Source organism: Bufo gargarizans, chromosome 6, assembly GCF_014858855.1.
Source record: "Bufo gargarizans isolate SCDJY-AF-19 chromosome 6, ASM1485885v1, whole genome shotgun sequence".
Lineage (NCBI taxonomy): Eukaryota > Metazoa > Chordata > Amphibia > Anura > Bufonidae > Bufo > Bufo gargarizans.
The window spans coordinates 19,296,662-19,317,198 of NC_058085.1; the positions used below are offsets into that span (position 1 = coordinate 19,296,662).

General features: G+C 43.1%; 1 long non-coding RNA gene and 1 pseudogene across 1 annotated transcript; both read left to right on the plus strand.

Annotated features, from left to right (window-relative positions):
- The first annotated feature begins 45 nt into the window (after positions 1 to 45).
- Positions 46 to 19,169, plus strand: LOC122940510. The gene is made up of 3 exons (XR_006390335.1): positions 46 to 167; positions 18,838 to 18,981; positions 19,111 to 19,169. It is a non-coding gene; the product is annotated as an uncharacterized LOC122940510 (long non-coding RNA).
- A 304-nt stretch (positions 19,170 to 19,473) lies between these two features.
- LOC122940390 overlaps positions 19,474 to 20,537 on the plus strand; it is a 1,294,760-nt pseudogene continuing 1,293,696 nt past the window's right edge.

Sequence of the window (20,537 nt, forward strand, 5' to 3'; positions counted from 1 at the left end):
ACAGCCTGACTCCTCCCACACCTGTTCACATGGTCATGACATCATCACAGGTCCTGTACCTTCTCCTGCAGCACAGCCTGGAGCCTGACTACTGCCTGGTGGTAGAAATTACAGCCCAGGAGGCTCCATAGTGAAGGGTTGTCAGAGGAGGACACGCCTGCCCCCAGGTAAGTGGAACACTCATCACATCCACACATGTTGAGACTAGAGATGAGCAAATTTCAGGTTATAAAATTCGTTCACGCTCCGTTTACTGGTAAAATGTGAATTGCGTTATGGATTCAGTTACCACGGAGATAACACAATTCCCTAGTTAACACCCAGGCTACTATAGAAGACATATCCAGGAGATCTCAGAGACGTGTACTGGAGCAGGGGGCGTTATATAGAAGACATATCCAGGAGATCTCAGAGACGTGGACTGGAGCAGGGGCGTTATATAGAAGACATATCCAGGAGATCTCAGAGACGTGGACTGGAACAGGGGGCATTATATAGAAGACATATCCAGGAGATCTCAGAGACGTGGACTGGAACAGGGGGCGTTATATAGAAGACATATCCAGGAGATCTCAGAGACGTGGACTGGAACAGGGGGCATTATATAGAAGACATATCCAGGAGATCTCAGAGATGTGGACTGGAACAGGGGGCATTATATAGAAGACATATCCAGGAGATCTCAGAGACGTGTACTGGAGCAGGGGGTGTTATATAGAAGACATATCCAGGAGATCTCAGAGACGTGGACTGGAACAGGGGGCATTATATAGAAGACATATCCAGGAGATCTCAGAGATATGGACTGGAACAGGGGGTGTTATATAGAAAACATATCCAGCAGATCTCAGAGACGTGGACTGGAGCAGGGGGCGTTATATAGAAGACATATCCAGGAGATCTCAGAGACGTGGACTGGAGGAGGAGGGGCGTTATATAGAAGACATATCCAGGAGATCTCAAAGACGTGGACTGGAAAAAGGGGGTTTATTTAGAACACACATCAGACATATCCAGGAGATCTCAGAGACCTGGACTGGAACAGGGGGCGTTACATAGAAGACATATCCAGGAGATCTCAGAGACGTGGACTGGAGCAGGGGGTGTTATATAGAAGACATATCCAGGAGATCTCATAGACGTGGACTGGAGCAGGGGGCGTTATATAGAAGACATATCCAGGAGATCTCAGAGATGTGGACTGGAGCAGGGGACGTTATATAGAAGACATATCCAGGAGATTTCAGAGACGTAGACTGGAGCAGGGGGTGTTATATAGAAGACATATCCAGGAGATCTCAGAGACGTGGACTGGAGGAGGGGGCGTTATATAGAAGACATATCCAGGAGATCTCAGAGATGTGGACTGAAACAGGGGGCGTTATATCGAAGACATATCCAGGAGATCTCAGAGACGTGGACTGGAGCAGGGGGCGTTATATAGAAGACATATCCAGGAGATCTCAGAGACGTGGACTGGAGCAGGGGGTGTTATATAGAAGACATATCCAGGAGATCTCATAGACGTGGACTGGAGCAGGGGGCGTTATATAGAAGACATATCCAGGAGATTTCAGAGACGTAGACTGGAGCAGGGGGTGTTATATAGAAGACATATCCAGGAGATCTCAGAGACGTGGACTGGAGGAGGGGGCGTTATATAGAAGACATATCCAGGAGATCTCAGAGATGTGGACTGAAACAGGGGGCGTTATATAGAAGACATATCCAGAAGATCTCAAAGACGTGGACTGGAAAAAGGGGGTTTATTTAGAACACACATCAGACATATCCAGGAGATCTCAGAGACGTGGACTGGAACAGGGGGCGTTACATAGAAGACATATCCAGGGGATCTCAGAGACGTGGACTGGAGCAGGGGGCGTTATATAGAAGACATATCCAGGAGATATCAGTGATGTGGACTGGAGCAGGGGGTGTTATATAGAAGACATATCCAGGGGATCTCAGAGATGTGGACTGGAGCAGGGGGTCGTTATATAGAAGACATATCCAGGAGATCTTGGAGACGTGGACTGGAGCAGGGGGCGTTATATAGAAGACATATCCTGGAGATCTCAGAGACGTGGACTGGAGGAGGGGGCGTTATATAGAAGACATATCCAGGAGATCTCAGAGACGTGGACTGGAGCAGGGGGCGTTATATAGAAGACATATCCAGGAGCTTTCAGAGACGTGGACTGGAGCAGGGGGCGTTATATAGAAGACATATGCAGGAGATCTCAGAGACGTGGACTGGAGCAGGGGGTGTTATATAGAAGACATATCCAGGAGATCTCAGAGACGTGGACTGGAACAGAGGGCGTTATATAGAAGACTTATCCAGGAGATCTCAGAGACGTGGACTGGAGCAGTGGAGGTTATACAGAAGACATATTCAGAAGATCTCAAAGACGTGGACTTCAAAAAGGGAGTTTATTCAGAACACACATCCAGGTAATCTCTGAGACGTGGACTGGAGCAGGGGATGTTATATAGAAGACATATCCAGGAGATCTCAGAGACGTGGACTGGAGGAGGGGGCGTTATATAGAAGACATATCCAGAAGATCTCAGAGACCTGGACTGGAGCAGGGGACGTTATATAGAAGACATATCCAGGAGATCTCAGAGACGTGGACTGGAACAGGGGACGTTATATAGAAGACATATCCAGGAGATCTCAGAGACGTGGACTGGAACAGGGGACGTTATATAGAAGACATATCCAGGAGATCAAATCCACAAAATTGACTTTATGCTGTTAAAGACAAAACAGGGCGCACCATAGTGTAATACCGTTTGTGAACAAGTAAAACAGATGGTTCCAGTGCAAGGCTCACCTTTAACGGTTGTGCTTCGCAACCAGGACGCTTGCAGCCGCGCGGCTGTGCTGCAGAGACTTGCGCAGCACAGTCGAGGCGCCGGGAGCAGGATGGCTTCAAGGGGAAGGAGGTGGGGTGGTGGTAATTGCCGTCAAGGTGGCCTCAGGGTTTGGTGGTTCGAGACCAGAGGCAGTGGAGGAGAATGAATGTCAAGGTACATAATATAATATAAGGAGGAGGACCTTACTAGTACAACTGGGTGGGAGGCTGTAAGGGATACAAAAATATATAAATATTCAAGAATATATGTTCAAAGAACAAAAATACAATAATAATAAATAGTAGGGAATAAATATATTATATGATAAATAAAATATAATAAAAGGAAAATCCAAGTGACCGAAAACTCCAATTTATGAAACGCCATGCCCAAATATGTATTCAAGACGAAATGACAATTGTAAAACATGTTAAAATAAAGTTTAAAGTTTAAAATCTTGGAGCAACCCTGACTGTTCGGACTAGGACAGGGAATGGGAACGGAGCGGCTTGAGGTTTAGCATAGCTCGGGGTATTTCAGGTTTATCTCAAAGGCCTCATTAAGACCAAATGGGTTAAGACAGTTGAGTTTATATATCCAAAACCTCTCGCGCCTTTTTATGGTCTGCATAACATTATGGCAATCGGAACCGATTTTTTTCAATGGGCATAATAAAAAAAAAAAATTGTGGCAAGGCCCTGATGGCGGATGGTTGCGTGTCTAGACATGCTGGGCTGTAAGAAACCCTTTTTAATATTGGAGCGGTGTTTGTTGAGCCTGTTTCGCAGGGTTTGGATTGTCCGCCCCACATACTGCAGTCCACAGGGGCATTCTAACAGATAGACCACATTCTTCGATCCACAGTCCAAATGTGGTCTAATAGAAAAGTTTCCCCCCATTGGATCTACTTCGAAAAGAAGTGGAGACCCGTATAGCGGTACAGCAGAGACATTTGGGCTGGTTGCATCTGAAACTACCCAGTGGTTCAGAGGAATGTGTTACGGGGGGGGGGGGGGGGGGGGGTTGTGATCAGGTCCATGGGCCCGCAGTTTACTTGGAGCTAGTACATTTTTTTAGTGTTTTAGCTCTCCTGGACGTCAGAGGAGGGTGGATGGGTAGTGATTTTGATAAAAATGGGTCACTTCTAAGGATATGCCAGTGTTTAGAGAGGATGCTTCTAATGTCTTTATGATTATTGCTGTATGTGGTAATAAAATTTGAAATTTGTGCTTCACTTATTTTCAGATTTCTTTTTTTTTATAATTTTTTTTGTATCATCTGTATTTTTGTTGATAGGTAGGCAGTTTTCCTGTGAAGGGTTTTTTGCTTAGTTAAAGGCCGCTTCTATAATTGGGAATGGATAACCTTTTCTTGCGGATGATTTCACTCTGGGTGATGAAGTCTTTGTCCAAGGAGCAGTTTCTTCTTCTTTGCTTTAACTGGCGAAAGGGAATATTGGTTTTTAATTTTTCATGGTGTGAACTGGTGAAGTCCAGGTAGCTATTACAATCCACCTTTTTGAAAAAAATGCGTGTTTGTAATTTTATTTTTGATGTCGTTTAGTTCTAGGTCCAAGTACTCAATTTTTGCCTGGTTATGAGTTCTGGATAAAGTAATACCCCAATCAGTGGAATTGAGATGTGAAATGAAATTATTAATAGAACAAATGTCACCATTCCAAACAAATAAAATGTACCGTTGATAAAAAATTATGTTTTGCACCCAAAAGCTGGAACTATATATGAATCTGGTTTCGAAGGCCCCTATAAACAGATTAGTGAAACTCAGCGCAAATCCCGTGCCCATAGTGGTCCCCCTGGTTTGCAGATAAAGCTGATCCTGGAAACGAAACACGTTATGCGTGAGGATGAACCTGATGGATTCAAGAATAAAAGATTTTATTTATAGTCCAGAAATCTTCCAGAACTAAATTATAAAAGGTGTCAATGAAGTTGCCGCTAAGTTGAGTGGGGTAGAAGTTTGATGGGGGTTTCAAGCCGGTGGAGATATATGTGAGGGCTCCTGAGGTGGAAGGGACATCCAAACACTACTCATCAGTTTTTCTGCTCAAATTCTCCAGGATATTGAAGTGCCTTTTAAAAGTCAATTTTCTGGTGACATTATGGAGGTCTAAAAATAGGTCGAAACCCTTGACGTTTGAAGAAGGGCAAAAAGATAGCCCTCTAGATAACAATGCGGTCTCCTCAGGGTTGAGTTTATATGTGGATAAATTTAAAATTTTGACTTCTGGTTAAGTAGAATTTAGATGTCCTATGTTTTTCGTTTTGCTCTTGCCCCTTCTGTATTTTTTTCTTTTGGCTGATCTTTTCCCCAAAGGATGGAAATAATTGGTGATTGCGACTGTGTTGGGGCTCTTTAGTATGGGATATAAGTTGTGTCAGAGTGGTTCTATCAAGGTAGAGATTGAACAATTATTTCGGCCGAGAAATACACAGACAGATGCAAATATATATGTCTGAGGAGATCTGATTAGACCGCCCATAAGGACTTTATTTTATACACATCTCATTGTAGGAGTTACAAAATGATCTAAGATGTTTACAGTACTATGATTGGTCAATACACGTTATATAATCACACGTGATGCATATTGGCAATGAAGAGTCTTACATAATAAGGTAATATTTCAATATGACAAGATTCAAGATTTAAAAGGTCACGTTCCCACAGCTGGCTTGGACGCACCTTGATGCTGGCTCATCAATATCAATAGTTCTTGGAATTTCAAGTACATTGTCACAAGGCCTATTTGATGATTATCCAACGACCAAAGTTGCACAATAGCCAATCTCCCTAATACTCCCTTCTTCCTCCGGTTATTTTGAGAGGTCATACTCCCCCTTCTATTCACAGACTTCTGTCTCCATTTATATTCGGATGACCTTAGTCTCAGTAAATGTGCTCAGTGGAATATATGATAAAGGTTACACTCTTCTTGAATCATCACTATTATAAGTATATAGAATATACATACCTTAAGCAACACCCAATTACTCTCACATTTCCCCTCTTTTTATCACTATTCCACTGTCTATAGAAAAAGTCTCCCTATGTTATAATCGGAGAATGGGCCGGAAAATCATCCTTCTTACACAAAGTACAAGAATACTAATTCCTATAGATTGTGGGATGCCCTGCATCCATCCAGAAGATTTTCTTACATGGCCTTCTTACTATATCCTTTCAATTCATAGTCAATGGAATAATAAATTATGAATAGTTTAGTGTTGCTCGATTGTATATATTGTGGAAATTCCACAATCAGTTATATTGTTAACAATCTTCTGATTACAATAAGAACAATGATCGGCAGGCCCTTCTGAGTTTAGGATTTGGTGTGACAATGATAGTGTCTGATTCGTTAGATGTTGAAACAGGAGACATCATAACCATAACTTGAGAAGGATTATCCTTTGGTTGTATCACAGTTGTTGTCGTCAAATCGAGGGTCCAAAGCCTTTCTGATATGTCTTTTAACCGTGACCCAATCTCCAGGAGCTAATGCATGCGTTCCCTCCAATGAAGATGGATCTGGAATGGAACTAAAAACACGGTCATGAGTTTGCTGTAACCTCTTACACAACGCACCCACATATTGTGTCATATCTGAGTGAAGTGCCTGAAGCTACTGTGGAAAATACAGGCCTGTCTTTGGTGCTGTTCCAAACAATATCTCATATGGACTCGGCTTAGTTTTCCTATGTGGTGTTACTCTAACTGAATATAATACTATGGGCAAGCATTCAGTCCATGGCTTACCAGTTTCTGCCATGGCTTTTTGAATTTTTGATTTCAGAGTTCCGTTCAAGCGGTCTGTATGCAGTATGGAACGCTTGTTCTATGCCCAAGGCATGAAGTATTTCTTGTAACACTTCTGAAGTGAAATGAGTACCTCTATCACTTTCTATTACCTCAGGAACACCAAACCTGCAACTTCAGACAACAGCTTTTTAGCAACAGTTTTTGCATTTGCCTTCGCTGTGGGCCAAGCTTCTGGCCATCCTGAAAAGAGATCTACACATACCAGGACATACTCATATTTGCCAACCCTGGGAAGTTGTATGAAATCAATTTGCAGTCTCTGAAACGGGTATAATGGTTTTGGGGTGCACCGTGGGGGCACCTTTACAGTTCTCCCTATGTTATGGCAAGCACAGACCATGCACCCTTGGACAAATTTTGCAGCGGCATTGTTGAACCCTGGCGCCACCCATCCTCGTGTTACCAAACTTACCATTGCTTCTTTAGACTGGTGGGTTGGGCCATGTGACAGTGCACAGATCATTGAGTATAATACTCTAGGAAGGCACAATTTGTCACTTACCGCATACAAACCCTCTTGATTCTTCTTGGCCCCTTGTTTTTCCCACTCCTCTCTTTCTGGTTTAGCTGTTTGTTCTTGAAGTTTCTGGAGTATCTCCAGATCCATTTCCCTAGCCTGTGGTACTATGTCCACTGAATGGCTGGCTATGGGGAGAGGTAGCAGAGCAGCCTGCTTTGCAGCTGCGTCTGCTCGTCGATTTCCTTTAGCTTCTTTTGTTTGCTCTTTTGTGTGGGCCTGTACCTTGACAATGGCCACCATTTTAGGTAGTTCCAAGGCTCTAAATAATCGAGCCACAGATTCAGCATTTTTTATGTGCTTACCAGAGGATCCTACAAAATCCCTGCTTTTCCAGATGGGGCCATAATCATGTGAAATGCCAAACCCATAACGAGAATCGGTGTAAATGTTTACCATCTGATTTTCAGCCATTATACATGCCTCAGCGAGGGCTGTCAACTCCTGGTGGGAGTGATCCTTGTCTCACAACTTCTTCCAAGGTAGTCACAGCATACCCTGTGTATGGTTTCCCATCCAGGTAATATCGTGATCCATCTACGAAAAACTCAACATCAGCATAAGGAATGGGTATTTCAGTTACATTATCAAGTTCCTTAGTTTCAGTTTTCATCAGCTCAAGGCAATCGTGGTCAACAACATTATTTGACACTTCCTGATCTAATTGATTAGTTTCTGGAAGCAGTGTTGCTGGGTTTAGAACAGTACACCTTTTGATTGTTATATTAGGTGGAGTAAGCAATGCAACTTCATATTTAGTTAATCTCATCATTGACAGATGACGAGTCTTTGCCTGAGACAGTAGTTCCTGTACAGCATGAGGAACATAAATTGTAAGTGCATGATCCAAAACTATTTCTGCAACTTTTTCTGTTAATTGAGCACAGGCTGCCACTGCTCGTATACAAGAAGGAGCCCCCCTAGCCACCACATCAAGATGTAATAATTAGTAACCTAGTGGGCGATGCTTACCTCCATGTATCTGGGTTAACACTCCTTTGGCATGCCCTGTGTTCTCACGACAAAACAGATTGAAATCAAGATCATAATTAGGTATTCCTAAACAAGGTGCTGATATTATTGCTAGTTTCAACCCTTTAAATCCTCCAACCACTTCTGCAGTGAGCACAAATGACTGTCCTCGATTACAGGCTGCTAGGACGTCAAACAGAGGTTGCATCAGCGATGAGGCAGAGGGAATCCACTCCCGGACATAACTGACAAGACCAACAAATGTCCTCAGTTCTCGAACTGTAGTGGGTTCCCTAAGTTGGACCACAGCCTTCCTCCTTTCTGGGGTTATATGTTTGGCCTGCTGGGAAATACAATGCCCCAGGAATACCACCTTGCGCTTAGAAATCTGCAATTTGTCTTTCGATACTCTGTATCCTTCAGCATGCAGGAATATCAAGAGAGAAAGTGTTTCCTGTAGACACACTTCAACATTCACAGTACAAAGAAGCAAATCGTCAACATACTGAAGTAGTAACGTGTCTATGTTCATTGGATGCCATGAAAGCAGCACTCGTGCCATGGTTTCAGAAAATTCAGAGGGAGACGTGGCACCCCCCTGAGGCAGCCATGTCCAGCAGTATTGTTTCCCATTGAAGGATAATGCCAAAGGCAGCTGGCTTTCTTCATCCACTGGGACAGAAAATAACGCATTTGCCAAGTCTATTACAGTGAAACAACTAGAAATCTGATTAAGCATCGTATGTGGATTTGGTACAATAGGAGTGTTTATGACCATTAGTTTGTTAATTTCTCTCAGATCATGAATCATCCTATATGCTTGGGGCTTTCCTGGTTGAGGATTTTTCTTTATAGGGTAAAGAGGAGTATTATAAGGGGATCGGCATTCCCTTATGACTCCCACCTTGAGATATTCTCCTACTTGTTTGGTCTTGGCTCAAGGGATATTGCTTTATTTTAACAGGCTGCACTCCTGGTTTTAACTGGATCTTTACTGGTTCTACCTGAAGTAGACCTACATCAGCTTTGTTTTTTACCCACAACCCTGGTGGTACCTTTGCAAGCATATCTTCTATTGCTTGCAATTGTGTGGGGTCTTTCTGCAACCCCCCTTCAGGTAGTGGGTTTACCAAGGCAGTTAATGCAGTTAAAATAGGTTCCATAAGGGGCCCTGTTACCGATACTCCCTTTTTCCCAAATCTTATGATTGCATTGACAGCATGCAGCACATCTGCACCAAGTAAGTTCACAGGGCAATTCTCTGACACCAGTAATTGTATACATATGTCTGTGGTGTCATCTAGTCGTACTTGTAGTGGTTTAGTCTGTTTCAATGCACAAAGTTCTCCTGTCAATCCTACTCCCGTTACCTGATCAGGGCCTAAATATTCTGGTGATAGTTCATGAGCTTTAAGAATTGATCGGCTCGCCCCCGTGTCAACCACACAGTCAACTTCTTTTCCATCAGGTAATGGTAATTTAACAACTGCTTTTGGGCCTGGGAGAGGTAACACATTTATTACAGTTGATGGTTGCTCTGCAATCTGGGGGCTGCCAATTTCCTAGTCATCATAATGGTACTGGTCTACTGAAGCCAGTTGAATCTGAGTATTCAATGATTTTACCTGTGGATTACGTGAATTTCCTTGAAATTTTTGCTTTCTGGAGGGACAATCCTTTTTCATATGCCCCCTTCCTCCACAGCCGAAGCGCAACCCCTTCCTTCTATATTCTTCTGTGTTGATTGATTGCTCCTTTCTTATCATATGTATTCCCTTTTTCACTTCCCATTCTCATCTGTCCTCCGTCTCTCCTTCCCCCTGCATCTGCAGCAGTTTACCATATGCTGCTATGAACACAGGAATTGGCTGCTTTGCAACTTGCTTTTTCTTTCTTATCACACGTGATACATATTGGCAATGAAGAGTCTTACATAACAAGGTAATATTTCAATATGACAAGATTCAAGATTTAAAAGGTCACGTTCCCACAGCTGGCTTGGACGCATCTTGATGCTGGCTCATCAATATCAATAGTTCTTGGAATTTCAAGTACATGTTCACAAGGCCTATTTGATGATTATCCAACAACCAAAGTTGCACAATAGCCTACAAAAATCTCCCTAATACTCCCTTCTTCCTCCGGTTATTTTGAGAGGTCATACTCCCCCTTCTATTCACAGACTGCTGTCTCCGTTTATATTCGGATGACCTTAGTCTCCGTAAATGTGCTCAGTGGAATATATGATAAAGGTTACACTCTTCTTGAATCATCACTATTATAAGTATATAGAATATACATACATACATTTAATATAGAAAGGATATACCTTTAAGCAACACCCAATTACTCTCACAGTTGGTAGGTGTGAGTATGGGAGGAAGAGATAAAAAACAGGGCCTGGATGGGAGAGGCAGGTGGGTCATGGGTGTGAAGGGTGAGCCTTGGCTGGTGTTGGAATGATGATTGGCAAGGGGGGGGGACCAGCTGTGAAGTTGGGAAGGGGATGTGGCATGTAGAGTAATCAAAGAGTTGAGTTCGAAATCTGCAGGGGTGGGCGGGGAGGATAGTGTAGACTGTTGGGAGGGTTGGGAAGGAGGAGTATGGTTAGGGAGTGAGGGAAAGGAGGTCGGGGGAAGGTTAAGGGGGCCGCAGTCGTCATGTATACATATTTGGGCATGGTGTTCCATAAATTGGAGTTTTCGGTCACTTGGATTTTCCTTTTATTATCAATTATTAATGATTTATTACCGTATATAATATATTTATTTCCTACAATTTTTTATTATTATATTTATTATTATTATTATTATTATTATTGTATTTTTGTTCTTTGAACATATATTCTTGAATATTTATATATTTTTGTATCCCTTACAGCCTCCCACATATTATATTATGTACCTTGACATTCATTCCCCTCCACTGCCTCTGGTCTTGAACCACCAAACCCTGAGGCCACTTTGACGGCTGTTTCCACCACCCCACCTCCTCCCCCTTCAAGCCATCCTGTTCCCGACGCCTTGACTGTGCTGCGCAAGTCTCAAGCGTCCTAGTTGTGCATCACGTGACCTTCCCCTTAGTGCGAGCGCTCCGTACTCAGGAGCACGGCAACTTATTCATCATTATTCATCAGTAACACCGCTCCGGCTTCACCGCAGCACCATTGGTTCTACCTCCCTAATTAAACCTTATTCTATTCATTATATCTGCCACACATTCTAGGGACCGATTTCCACAGACCACTCCCCCTCTAGCCCTGCCCCCTTTGGTTTGGTGGTTTTTTGAATGTGTGTGTATGTATGTATATATATATATATGTATATATACAGTACAGACCAAACGTTTGGACACACCTTCTCATTCAAAGAGTTCTCTTTATTTTCATGAATATGAAAATTGTAGATTCACACTGAAGGCATCAAAACTATGAATTAACAAATGTGGAATTATATACATAACAAAAAAGTGTGAAACAACTGAAAATATGTCATATTCTAGGTTCTTCAAAGTAGCCACCTTTTGCTTTGATTACTGCTTTTGATGCCTTCAGTGTGAATCTACAATTTTCATAGTCATGTAAATAAAGAAAACTCTTTGAATGAGAAGGTGTGTCCAACTTTTGGTCTGTACTGTATATGTGTGTGTGTGTATATATATATATATATATATATATACAGTGGGATGCGAAAGTTTGGGCAACCTTGTTAATCGTCATGATTTTCCTGTATAAATCGTTGGTTGTTACGATAAAAAATGTCAGTTAAATCTATCATATAGGAGACACACACAGTGATATTTGAGACGTGAAATGAAGTTTATTGGATTTACAGAAAGTGTGCTATAATTGTTTAAACATAATTAGGCAGGTGCAGACATGTGGTCGCTGTTGTTGTCATTTTATTGATTCCAAAACCTTTAGAACTAATTATTGGAACTCAAATTGGCTTGGTAAGCTCCGTGACCCCTGACCTACATACACAGGTGAATCCAATTATGAGGATGAGTATTTAAGTGGGTCAATTGTAAGTTTCCCTCATTTAATTTTCTCTGAAGAGTAGCAACATGGGGGTCTCAAAACAACGCTCGAATGACCTGAAGACAAAGATTGTTCACCATCATGGTTTAGGGGAAGGATACAGAAAGCTGTCTCAGAGATTTCCGCTGTCTGTTTCCACAGTCAGGAACATATTGAGGAAATGGAAGACCACAGGCTCAGTTCAAGTCAAGGCTCGAAGTGGCAGACCAAGAAAAATCTTGGATAGACAGAGGTGACGAATGGTGAGAACAGTCAGGGTCAACCCACAGACCAGCACCAAAGACCTACAACATCATCTTGCTGCAGATGGAGTCACTGTGCATCGTTCAACCATTCGGCGCACTTTACACAAGGAGATGCTGTATGCGAGAGTGATGCAGAGGAAGCCTTTTCTCCGCCCACAGCACAAAAAGTGCTGCTTGAGGTGGGCTAAAGCACATTTGGACAAGCTAGCTTCATTTTGGAATAAGGTGCTGTGGACTGATGAAACTAAAATTGAGTTATTTGGCCATAACAAGGGGCGTTATGCATGGAGGAAAAAGAACACAGCATTCCAAGAAAAACACCTGCTACCTACAGTAAAATATGGTGGTGGTTCCATCATGCTGTGGGGCTGTGTGGCCAGTGCAGGGACTGGGAATCTTGTCAAAGTTGAGGGACGCATGGATTCCACTCAGTATCAGCAGATTCTGGAGACCAATGTCCAGGAATCAGTGACAAAGCTGAAGCTGCGCCGGGGCTGGAACTTTCAACAAGACAACGACCCTAAACACTGCTCAAAATCCACTAAGGCATTTATGCAGAGGAACAAGTACAACGTTCTGGAATGGCCATCTCAGTCCCCAGACCTGAATATAATTGAAAATCTGTGGTGTGACTTAAAGAGATCTGTCCATGCTCGGAAGCCATCAAACCCGAATGAACTTAAGATGTTTTGTAAAGAGGAATGGTCCAAAATACCTTCAACCAGAATCCAGACTCTCATTGGAACCTACAGGACGCATTTAGAGGCTGTAATTTCTGCAAAAGGAGGATCTACTAAATATTGATTTCATTTCTTTTTTGTGGTGCCCAAATTTATGCACCTGCCTAATTTTGTTTAAACAATTATAGCACACTTTCTGTAAATCCGATAAACTTCATTTCACTTCTCAAATATCACTGTGTGTGTCTCCTATTTAACTGACATTTTTTTTATCGTAACAACCAACGATTTATACAGGACAATCATGACGATTAACAAGGTTGCCCAAACTTTCGCATCCCACTGTGTGTGTGTGTATATATATATATATATATATATATATATATATATATATATATACTGTGTGTATGTTTAGTTTGTATGCAGTGTTCTGTACCTGATGAAGGGGAGTTACTCCCTGAAACGCTTTGTACTTCTGCAATAAAGTATCATTTTTCCCATTGCCATCTGGACTGGATTGTGGTCAGCTTTCTTGCGCCCTGGGAAATTTTATTTATTTATATCCAGGAGATGTCAGAGACGTGGACTAGAGCAGGGGGTGTTTATATAGAAGACATTTCAAGATCTCCGAGAGGTGGACTGGAGCAGGGGAGTTTATATAGAAGACATATCCAGGAGATCTCAGAGACGTGGACTGGAAAAAGGGGCCTTATACAGAAGACCTATCCAGGAGACCTCAGAGACGTAGACTGGAACAGGGGATGTTATATAGAAGACATATCCAGGAAATATCAGCGACGTGGATTGGAGGAGGGGGCGTTACATAGAAGACATATCCTGGAGATCTCGGAGACGTGGACTGTCAAGGTAAGTGAGGGAAGGGAAGCAAACCAAATACAACAATCCGTATGTCTAGGGACATGGCCGTCTCCAAAGAATTGGGGTTTTCATGAAATGCAAGGGCATCTTTTAGTCTCTCAGACAGCCCCTGAAAGAACTGACTACGGGGTGCTGGGTGATTCCACTCCGAGTCAGTCGCCCATCTTTTAAATTAAGCACAATATGACTCAGCAGAATGTTCTCCCTGACTCAAGCTACGCAGCTTAGATTCGGCCAGAGAGACCCGGTCTGTATCATCATAAATCAGGCCCAGGGCTATGAAAAATTCATCCATTGATCGGCGGGACTGCGAACCGATCAGCAGAGAAAAGGCCTAAGACTGAGAATCATCTTTTAGAAGAGAAATGATAATCCCCACTCTTTGATTTTCGTCTCCAGATGAGATCGGACGTAGACGAAAATACAATCTAGAAGATTCCCAGAACCGAACAAAGGTTTTCTGGGGGAAGTGATAACTATCTAGGAAAGCGACCTTAGGTTCAAGACTGACCTGGTCCCCACCAGCGGCGTCAGATGCCAGAGATCTCTGACACAGTGCAATCGAATTGCGAAGGTCAGCAACTTTCAAAGATAATCCCTGCATGCGCTCCACCAGTGCATCAAAAGCTTCTATTTTGCACAGAGCAAGGGGAAAAAAATGGCGGTATGGGTGGTTTATAATGTCACAGTAGGTGAGGGAAGGGAAGCAAACCATATACAACGAAAGTAACAAACACCAGGCTAGGCCCCAAAGCTAGGGAACAGGGAAAGGTCATCACCTGACAATCCCTGAGCCTTTCCCTGACTGCTGACAACTTGAGCAAATCCTTAAGGTGGAAGTGCTCATGCGCTGGAACCTAAGGCCTGCTGAAACTAAAACAAACCCTCAGCTAGGGAGCTGGAGATATAAGAACCGGTTCCTAGCGCATGGTGCAGGAACCAGCGTCTTCCTGAGGTCTAGCCAGAACAAACAACAAAGGGGAAGGAGTAGGACTTAGCTTAAGACGGATGGGGAGCAGGAGATTCACCAAACACCATCTGAGAACTCCAGAAGAAAATATAAACCGCAAGGGCTATAGTGGGAGGTGTGTATAAATAGCACCACTAAATAACTAATGAGCAGAACTTGTGGGGAGGTAAGATCCTGCCCAAACCCACAACAAAGAGAAACAGAACAATCTGTCAGACAGACTCACGTGTAGCAAGTCTGTCAGATCTTCTCAGGCCTCTCACAGGGCAGAGCGTGACACTGGAGCAGGGGGCATTATATAGAAGACATATCCAAGAGATCTCAGAGGTTTGGACTGGAACAGAGGTCGTTATAGAGAAGACATATCCAGGAGATCTTACAAATGTGGACTGGAGCAGGGGGCGTTATATAGAAGACATATCTAGGAGATCTCCGAGACGTGGACTGGAACTGAGGGCGTTTATATAGAAGACATATTCAGAAGATCTCACTGATGTGGATTGGAGGAGGGGGCATTATATAGAAAACATATTGAGGAGATGTCATGGACTGGAGCAGGGGGCATTATTGTCATGAATGTTCCTATAACAGGTGTCAGGAGATCAGAAAGACTGGCAACACGTTAATCTTACAAGTTCCTTTTGGATCAATTAGGGTTTTGTTGTTTTTGGTAATTGCCACATCCCTTGCTTCAGGTGGTGTTTGTTTGGTCATCTGACCTTGCCTATTTAGTGCTGTCTCTCCCTCTCAGGTTTGCGGTTAATAGATTATTTCCCTGGACTTCAAGCTAGCTGGTTATTTGGATCTCTGATGAGCTCCTGGTGCTGCTGTTGTTCTCCTTGTCTTCCCTATTTGTATTTTGTTTGTTATATTTCCCTGTTGTTTGTATCTAGGCCTGAGGGAGACTCCTGTTCATCCATCTAGTGGAGGAATGGGTCGTCTCTCATGCCCTGACACTATTCCAGGGTTTTGTAGGGCTCAAGGTTCCCGTGTATGAGCTTTCCTACCATTGAGGTCAGCTCATATTGATAGTTAGTCAGGGCTCAGATTAGGGTTGTTCCTTTACCCTAGTATCCAGGCCTAGTTCCTGTCCTCTTTCGTCCTGTGTGCCGTGTGAGTCTTCTTCCCACACTCTATCCGTGACAGTTATATAGAAGAAATATCCAGGAGATCTCAGAGACGTGGACTGGAGCAGGGAGCATTATATAGAAGACATATCCAGGAGATCTCAGAGATGTGGACTGAGCAGGGGCGTTATATAGAAGACATATCCAGGAGATCTCAGAGACATGGACTTAGGCATGTGGGAGACTCCCAAAATGTATGGAAGAAGGTGCTCTGGTCTGATGAGATCATCAAAGAAAATGCTATGTCTGGCGCAAACCCAACACATCACCCAAAGAACACCATCCCCACAATGACACGTGGTGGCAGCATCATGCTGGGGGGACTGGAAAACTGGTCAGAGTGGAGGGAAAGATGGATGGTGTTAAATACAGGGATATTCTTGAGCAGAACCTGTCCCACTCTGTGCATGATCTGAGGCTAGGACGTAAATTCACCTTCCAGCAGGACAAGGACCCCAAACACACTGCTAAAGCAACACTTGAGTGGTTTAGGGGAAACATGGAAATGTGTTGGAATGGCCTAGTCACAGCCCAGATCTCAATCCAATAGAAAATCTGTGGTCAGACCTAAAGATTGCTGTTCACAAGTGCAAACATCCAACGTGAAGGAGTTGGAGCAGTTTTGCAAGGAGGAATGGGCAAAAATCCCAGTGGTAAGATGTGGCAAGCTCATAGAGACTTATCCAAAGCGACTTGGAGCTGTGATTGCCGCAAAAGGTGGCTCTACAAAGTACTGATTTTAGGGGGGTGAATAGTTATGCACATTGACTTATTCTGTTATTTTATCCTATTTGTTGTTTGCCTCACAATAATAATAATAAAAAAAAAACATCTTCAAAGTTGTGGGCATGTTCTGTAAATTAAATGATGCAAATCCTCAAACAATCCATGTTAATTCCAGGTTGTGAGGCACCAAAATGCGAAATAAGTCAAGGGGGGTCAATACTTTTGCAAGGCACTGTAATACTCACCACTTATTTATGTGGCGCATGCGTGTGCACTCAGGAAGGAAACCCTGTCCCCGGAGACAAGAGAACATGCAGGAAGCAAGGAGGTGAGCGGGATAGGAAGCAGTGGTCTCATCCTCACTACGCCAGCACAGTAGAGGAGGAGCCAAGTAGAGTGCAGTGCATGCGCACATGCGCACATGATGAGGAGTATTAATGCTCCATATTGGAGAAGGGCAGAATGACCTGGGGAAACAGGGAGAGATTCTGGAATTTCTTGGATTTCTTCATTCAATCCCTCCGGTGTCAGAGTCCGCATCCTGACCCTCCAGAAGTCTTCTCCACCGATCAGCCGTGCAGACCCATCTCTACACCATGTAGGTATCAAACCGCCATCTTTATTATGTGTTATGGTGAAATGACGGACAAACTGCGGTTAGATTTTCCTGCATTAACTCCTTCAGAACTTTTTTTTTGAAAAATTCACAGTTTTAAAAATTTTTATTTCTCAGCTTTTCCGGCAGATAGTGATACCTCGTAAACTAGTTATTACTTTACATCCCCCATATGTCTGCTTTATGTTCCTCCTTCTGTAAATGTCATTTTCTTTTTTTAGAACAGGCTTAGAAGTTTGTAAACAATTCTTAACATTTTTATGAAAATTTCCCAAACTGCTTTTCAAAGGGGTTCTCTGGGCTTTTAATATTGATGAACTATCCTCAAGATAGGTCATCAGTATCAGATTGGCGGGGATTCGACATCCGGCACCCCCACAGGTCAGCTGTATGAGGAGAAGGCGTGCGCCGTCTCCTGTCCTGCTCGCCGCTGCCATGTCTATGGCAAGCAGGAAGAGAGACGGGAGACTGCAGGCGCGCACAGCATGTGCCTTCTCTTCATACAGCTGATCGACTGGGGGGGCCAGGTGTCGGACCCCCCCCATCTGATATTGATTACCTCAGCTCACCTATGATCTCGATGCGCTGCTGGATCCTATAGTTTACTTGTGCGTGTGTAGTAGGGAGGCGGGAACGCCGACTTCTGCTGTTCAATGTCCGGAATGGTATGAAGGATACGTTTATTCCTCTCAATAGGTTGGTGCAGCAATTACACTCGATGGTTTAATACTGCAGTTACACCAGACGCATTTCCAAACTGTTCGTTTTGTTCCTCTAGTATAAAAATGAGGGACCAATCGCTTTTTATTCGGAGCTGTGCTGATATCAGAACCTGGGCCGGACCGTGTCAGGCTGTTTTTGTAGTATTCTAGTCATTCACAATGCACACCTTGCGGTTTTTTCAGTTGTCTCTATACCAACAAATGAAACATACAAATGATCTAGATTATAAAATCCAATATATAGAAAATACAAAACATCCAAGTTGATCAACAAGTCATATAAAAAAAATATAGAATAAAATAGACACATGTAGTGTAAAAGGGCTAATGTGATCTTCATTCCGGGGTGTTAGTTCGCTCTGCAGGTCTGTCTGCATTTTATTCTATATATTTTTTTTTTATTCCCAGTTTTATGACTCAGTTATCAACTTATGTTTTGTATTTTATATATATTGGATTTTATGACATATCATGAAACTGCCTTGACCTCGCGCATGTTTCGATCCATATTAAAAGAGAGAACACAACATCTACACTTTATTATCTCCTCCGATGTCTCCTCTTATTATATCCAGTTATTGTATTTTACATGGGATTTTGTAGGATTTTCCATAGTCTCATCTTCTTTCCATTCAGGTTCCTACAATATAGGATCTGCTCAGTGGAGATCTTCTATATAAGATCCTTCTCCTGATTGACCCGACAAGAATGGAAAGGGACAAGATGGTGGAGAGTATAATAAATCTAACCCTAGAGATCCTCTTTCTGCTTACTGGAGAGGTGAGAGATTCTGATGATATCATATTACATCATCTTATTTATGTTACTAACAGATGGAGATGACTGGAGAGGTGAGGGACTCTGGAGATGTATGGAGTGATAGTTATTACTGTGTCTCTTCATAACCAGGACTACACAGTAGTGAAGAAGACCTCTAGTGAGCGCTGTCAGGACCCTGTGTCTGAAGGATGGGGAAGAACCCTGAGCCCAATCATGGAGCCTCCACCTCACCCCCTGATACATGAGGAAATCAATAGAGAGAAGATCCTAGAGCTCACCAACAAGATGATTGAGCTGCTGACTGGAGAGGTGACACTGCTGGGAATGCTGGGACATTATACAGGAACGCTATGAAGGGATCTGGGTGATGACTGTATCATTGTGTTGTCAGGTTCTTATAAGGTGTCAGGATGTCACCGTCTATTTCTCCATGGAGGAGTGGGAGTATTTAGAAGGACACAAAGATCTGTACAAGGACATCATGATGGAGGATCACCGGCCCCTCACATCACCAGGTAATAGACATGACTAAATACACACGTCCTCTCATTATCTGTATGTAAGGGATAAGTTCAGTCACTGGATGTGTTTCCTACTGTTGGAAATTGGCCACAACAACACAAAACTTCTTGAAGCAACTTCTTCCTCAGAAGATTCTTTCGTTTAAGCCTCATTCACACATCAGTGTTTTGTCAGTGATTTCCGTCCGTGATTGTGAGCCACAACCAGGATTTGAGCCTCCACAGACATAAGGTATAGGAGAAACTCTGTACCTGTTCTGTGTTTAGAGTCTCTCCTGGTTTTGGCTTATAATCTCTGATGGAAATCTGAAGGGCAGCAAGACATCATTGAAGTCAATGTTAACTGTAGGCAGATTATGGCATAAGAGGTAAATGGAAGTGAATTACAGCCGTGGTAAAAGGCAGCACTCTGTTATAAGTCCTGGACACAGTCCTTTATACCTCAGAGAACAAAGGAATAATTACTATTTTAATTCCAGTTTTCCGCAGTGCGTCGCTGTACGTAGACTTCAGTGTTTTACACACAGATTCCATCATTCCATTTTCACCACCAGATCTTTGAGAAGTTCTGTTAGACGTTCTTCAGTACCTTCTGCCTGATCTTCTTTTATTTTGCTTTCGTTTTGACATCTCTCCTCCCTCTCCCAGCTGTCATCTATTAGCAGTGATTGCCTCCCCATACTGCCTTACCTTGCGGTTTATACAACTTCCTGGAGTGTGCTGGTGCTAGAAGCTGTTACTGCTGCATCCACAAGATACGTCTGTTTCTTTATTTCTGTTTTCCTGTGGGCTTGATACTAGGTGACCCTGACTCCCTCCGTATTAAGTGTAGGGAGCCGGTGGTCGTGTCCCCTCACTATTATAGGGTGTTCAGGTGTCATACAGTCGAGGAACGAGGGTATGCAATTTTCTGCCATTGAGATTTTTGCATAGGCTGAGCAGTAAGGGAGAGAGCTAGGGCTGTTACAGGGCTTACCCTTTTGTTCCTTAGTTTTGGATCAAGTCAGTCGGATCATCATTTGTGTCTTCTAGTTT